General features: G+C 32.3%; 1 protein-coding gene across 2 annotated transcripts in view; it reads left to right on the forward strand.

Annotated features, from left to right (window-relative positions):
- Nucleotides 1-6000, forward strand: part of LOC136031111 (PR domain zinc finger protein 5-like) — a 53632-nt gene that overhangs the window by 38512 nt on the left and 9120 nt on the right. The window lies entirely within an intron of this gene.

Raw genomic sequence — 6000 nt, forward strand, 5'->3', positions numbered from 1 at the left:
ACTCGTAAAAAAGTATCGACTTCCTCTAGAATTTGAAAAATACCTTTCCTTTGTGTTTTCATTAAAAATTATCTTATTTAGTGTTTCATTAAAAAAATCGAAAAAAAAGAAATTAAACCTGCTAAATTTGGAAGAACAAAATTTAGCACCCTCTCTAAATTGTGAAAAATGACTGAAAGGGCTCGGCTTGAGAAATAGTGTGTCAAACTCCTACCCCTCCCTGGATAAGACTTTGCCCACTATTCGTCTAATTTTGCTTACCTAGTACTCTCATTTCTAAAATGGAGAAAAATATACTAAATGGGGCCACAACGCCAGTCATAATGCTCCCAAATTAATGAATCAAAGAAAATAATGTTATTCCAAAATCAAGCTTTGTACCCAGGCCAGAAATTAGAACTTTTCAAAATGTTGAAGTGCACATCAAGCTGTGGGCATCAAACCATGGCTAATTGTAGAAAAAGCCAAGACAGATAGTCCAAATGAGTGAGAAGCAAACCTAGCATTCATCCCCCCCCCTTATTAGGATTGTATAAAATTGATTTTAGTTCATTTATTAATATCTATGTCTATCTATTATCCGTCAAAACGTCCTTACTTTCAGTTGAAAAAGTATGATTTTTTTAAATTTAATAATATATATAGTTAATGATCCATCAGGTACGTGTTACACGCATTGTCATTTTTTCACTATTCCCCGCGTTCCTAGGCTCAAGTGGCCTACAGTTTTTGGATATAATATCAATTTCAGCTCTTCCATGGAAAACTGTATCTGATATTAAACATAAATTTATAATATGTTCTGATATATGATATTCTCTTTGAGTCTGTTCTTCACTCTTTGATTCGAGAAAGTGATCTTCATTTATTATTTCCTATTTTGAAAGTTTCTTTTTATTTGATATGTTTTTACCCGAATAAAAATTTGGTATGTTTTTACCCCAATAAGAAATTAACTAGCTTGGCGGAAATGATATTATCTGTTTCATAATAAAAAGGGTATTACAAGGAATTTTCATCAAGGGTGTGCCGTTATTACATAGTTAAACTGCTGATGGACACAAAATATCAAGGAACCCATCCTTTTTAAAGCTATTAATTAAAAAATTTTTCTCACAAAACAAGTTTTTCAAAGAAAAGTAAAGAGTGTTAATAATTTCTTAGACCACACTGCTTTTCCATTTACGAAAAATTGAGTAAAGAAAAAACGGGTTTAATTTCTATAATTCAGTGAAAAAAAAAAAAATATATAAACTACACTTTAACTGCAAAAATAAAAATACTCCGAATATTTCGGCCCCACGTCCGGGAGCCTTTCTCGACGGAAAAAAATTACAAATTGACGATTTAAGACATTTTTCTAAGACATCATAAAAAATAGTAAAAAAAAGTTGTCTTAAAAAGTAAAGAACATAATTCCTACATGTCTACAAATATATGTATAGTAAACTTCATGTATTTGTCAAAATGCCTACTCAAAAACTTTTTGTTCGTGTTTGGAAAGGTTTTAGGTAGGGCATCATCGCTTCCACTTCATAATTACTACTGAGCCGGGTCGCTCCCTACTACAGTTCGTTACCACGAAGTGTTTGATGACAGTGTGCTAGATGCCCAGAAGAATAATTTATTTTTCGAGGCCTTGATTTGTCATATTTAAATTATGCAGATGAATTCCTTAACCTCAGTCGGACCATTTCTGTGTTGCGGAAAATTTTGAGATTTTATGTTCCAAATATGTAAAAATAGTGCTTGAGTTTAATGCTGAAAATGTGTCAATTGGCATTTCACACAATCAGCCTTTCCTCAATATCGCTTGTCTAAGTGGTCATCCTGTTAAGCTGTCACCAAACATAAATTAACTTGGATTACCCATTAGAAGTGACTTAAGGCATACTCGAACATTTTATTAGAATTTCTAGGTGCAAAGCTTCGCAAGGTATATGGCCTGCTTGTTCCTTGCAAGGCACTGGGTGTACCTCTATGGGTCAAAAACCAGCGTAGGGTTTCTGTATATGGAGTTGTCGATCCGTTTGCTGTTGTTGCAGAGCCTAGTTTACGCTTTGGACAGAATTCCAAATAGTTTATTTAGTGCCTTAAAAAAAAATCCTATTGAAGTTGCTTTTTGTTTCCTTCTTTTTTTCACTTGTATGCTCCATTTTAATACCATTGTGTGTTTACTGGTTTAATAAAGTTTCATTCATTCATTCATTCAATTTGTATTTTACTGAAAGAAAAAAAAAACTAACGAATGACCATGGCTTGTCAGTTTGATTGACATATGCTGATATGATTTTTATTATTTTTTATTTATGAAAGTAAAAAAAGTGGAACATTTAAAACATATTTTGCTTTCAATAAAGCACAAATTATGTTCTGGTCTTGAGAAGGCATAAGGGTTATTAGCCATGCTAATGTAAATTTTTGCTCGTTTTGAGTTTAACTTGGCTATATATTGTTATTTCTGTTTGTTTTTAATTTCATTTATTTGTTGATAGTGATTTGTGGTAATTTTTACGTTTGGAAGATTATTTAACGTTATTTCTGCTCATTTCTGGCTTAATGGAGTTCTTTACTTTTCTTTGAAAGACTTGTTTTGTGGAAATTTTTTCTTAATTTAATTTCTGTTCGTTTTTTATTGACATAGTCTTTTTCATGGAAAAAAATAGTATTATCCTGACACAAACAGTATCTTTTAATTTAATTTTATAACTCCTGAAGTTGACGTGAAAAATAAAGAAATATCATTCCCAAAACATTCTATCCATGTTCTTTGACAAGTTGGATACACTTACACTCTTTCTATTTATTTAAATTATAAGAGCAGAAGTAGTAATAGTATTTGCCCAAAAAGTTTTAACTTAATGCTGTCAGTCGTTCTTGATGTATTGTTGAAGTGTCTTCTTGGTAATTATTAGCAAAATGACTTTTGATTTGGTTTAAAGCTAGATTTATTTTAAAAGCATAATGGACCAATTGCACGATTGTGGGGGGTTGGTATGCCCAATATCCCAAAAAACATAGCTGTTGAACTGTTCTACTATGCTGAACAAAATAGTTGTCCCTAAGTTTTGACTGGATGTGTTTGGAAAATGAATGGGCTTGAGAGAAGTGCTGCTAGCCCTCCAACCTGTTTTTACTCTTAAGAAAAGCACCAGAACTTTTAATCTTGAATCGAATTAGCTCCTTTAAAATTTTCAATAATATTTTTAGCTATTTTTGAGTGATGCAGCCTATAATATTACTTGTATGCCTTTTTAAAAACCTGGATGAACACAGTTTTCTCGTCAAACTGAAACTTCTTCTAAATTTTTCCTAAGAGTTTCACCTTAATTTCCTTAGCGTCATTAGTTAAAGTAACTGTATTGGAAGTATTAAAAGTCTACACATAGTGCCTTCTGGCTAGTTCAAAATCCCTCCAAACTTACCCTTATAGGTCTAACTTTATAATATAATTTGTTCTTCAGATATTGCTGTGTCCACTTTTGAAATTTCACATGCTCATTGTTTGTTTTGATTAAGTTTAACATCCACCTAAATTTTTCTTAAAGCTTTACCTTAAAATTCTTAGATTGCACAGTAGCAATAGTTGTAACAGCATTAGTGCAGGTATGCGCATAGCATGTTTTGTTTCTTCAACATCCCCTTCAACAAACCCTGAAAGCTACCGCTTAATAACCTGTCAGCTTGACAACCTGTGTGGGCATAGTCTGTTTTGATTAAGTTTAATTTAGTTACTATACATCCAAAAAGTTTCACCTTAATATCCTTAGCTTTAATAAAAGTAGAGGTAGTATCAACTGTATAATTTATTGTAGTAGCCTAAGCTTTAGAGGCAGTTGTAGCAATAGAAGTAGTAATATTAGCAACAGTAGCAAGAGTAAGAGTAGAAGCAGTAGTACTAGGTTGAAAATATTTTCTTTTCGTTAGTTCAACATCTCTCACAACAAGCCCCGTTAGTTTTAATTTTGCACACCAAACTGTTCCTAAGATACAACTGTTAAACCCATTTAACAACCTGCTTTCAGGTGCATGCTGTGATTCAGTTCACTCCCACCTTCATCAAACTTCATTGTAAATTTCACTATCATACACCTAGGCATAGTTGTAATAGTAGTCACACAGTAGTAATATTGATATTACCAGCAATACTATTATTGCCTTTTGATCAGCAGATATTCCTCTAATTAAGTCCTAGAGATTTCAACTTAATATAATTAGCCATTGCTATGACATAGCTGATGTGTCCTTTTGATAACCTGTATGTTATCATATTTTCCTCTCAGTGGTCTTTGCCTTACTACTAAGCCTCTTCTTAGTAGTATCAATAGAAGTAGTTGTAGTAGTGAATGCAGCAGTAACATCAATAGTGTGCACATATTGCTTTTTAGTGAGATGATATTCTCCTTAAAGCATTTTCTGAAAGTTCCAACTTAATAACCAAATCAATTCTTGAGAAATGCTATTTTGACAATTTGTATGCACATAGCGTCTTTTGATTTAGTTCAAATTTCTCTTCAATACTCTTAAATAGCCAGTGGTCCTACAGTTTGTCAAGAAGGCAAATTTGAAAAAAACTAAATCGGAGGTTCTTGAGCCTTTTTAAGTACCAAAAGAGATTGCACCACGTCAAACCGGCGCAGCTCATGTTGAAAGATTTGTTCAGAGAATTCCTCTTCAAAACGTGAAAACGTTACCCTTTAAAAACCATTTTGAGATTTTAGGTTAAGTAATGGAAACTTGATAAAGAGCATTTTTCACTTTGTCACACGAATGGAGTACGTTTTCATTACAATCCGTAATTAAGGTACTTAAGATAATTAAGACTTAATTATAATTGGTAATTAAGACACATGCAAATAAGCAGGTACTAAGGGATTTTTTGCGAGGGGGTTGAATATTAAACTACAAGTTTTATTTTATATTTTGAATAAGAAGAACCAACAAATTTAGGTGGTTTTACGCTTTCGGATTATCTTGGCATCCAGCCCCCTCCCCCTACTTGCAATTACACACTTAGTATATTTGTCGTACTTAAAAACGTCTTCAGTAGAGTATTATAGCGTAAAAAGTGGGGAGATATCTCTTAAAATATATTATGTTTTTTCAGTTATGGCTATACTTTTTATGTTTATTTTGAAATAATTAGTGTTTTCATATTGATTCAAATATCAAAACGGGTAATTATTCGTCAAAAAGACCATAGTTTCATATCTTCTATCGTAGTTTAACCCATTATTTTGTTAGTAAAAATACTCGAAATTGCCAAACTGCTAACTTAACTTCCATAATACCTTAGGTTCAAAAGAATATTCTTTAATTTGTTATTTTCACCTTTTAAAATTTAATAACGTTTCATCTTTCTTATATATGAAAGGTTTGCTTTTAGATTAAACTCAAATCTCGTCAAACATGCTAGAAATTACCAAACTGCTTACTCACCTCCCATAATACCATAGGTAAAGTTTTTTATAGGTAAAGCTTTTAGTTTTCCGTGATCAAAGCTCTACAAGTTGTGGCATACCACCCAATCAATTCTAATTAGTTTGGCAGCACCGACCCAAAAAAATTGTGATGGACGAGATAGGGTGATTCTTTAAGATACCGCATCGTCTTAGCCTCCTTTTGTATATTTTATATTTTGCTATTTCTTTTTTTATTCTCTATTTTTCTTTTTTTTTTAATTCTCAGAGTTTTACCATTCTGTTTGTAAATCTTTGCATTCAGAAGAACAATTGGTGCAATCAAACTACAAAATTTTCTAACGGCTATCCAGATTTTATTTTTAATTTTGATGGGTAGGACTTTACACTTTCATTATCAACTTTGTGGTGTTTTATTTTTATGGCACTTGGTATCTACCAAGTGACAAATAGTGATCCATCTTCTCGCTACCCAGCACAACCTCATTAACTTTACTTATTCCCATTCTCCACCTTCACAAAAATAGCTCTAAGGTTCAGCCCTAATCCTAGCAGTGTTTCTAACTTCAGAAAATTCCCT

The sequence above is a fragment of the Artemia franciscana genome, chromosome 9 (assembly GCF_032884065.1).
Source record: "Artemia franciscana chromosome 9, ASM3288406v1, whole genome shotgun sequence".
Lineage (NCBI taxonomy): Eukaryota > Metazoa > Arthropoda > Branchiopoda > Anostraca > Artemiidae > Artemia > Artemia franciscana.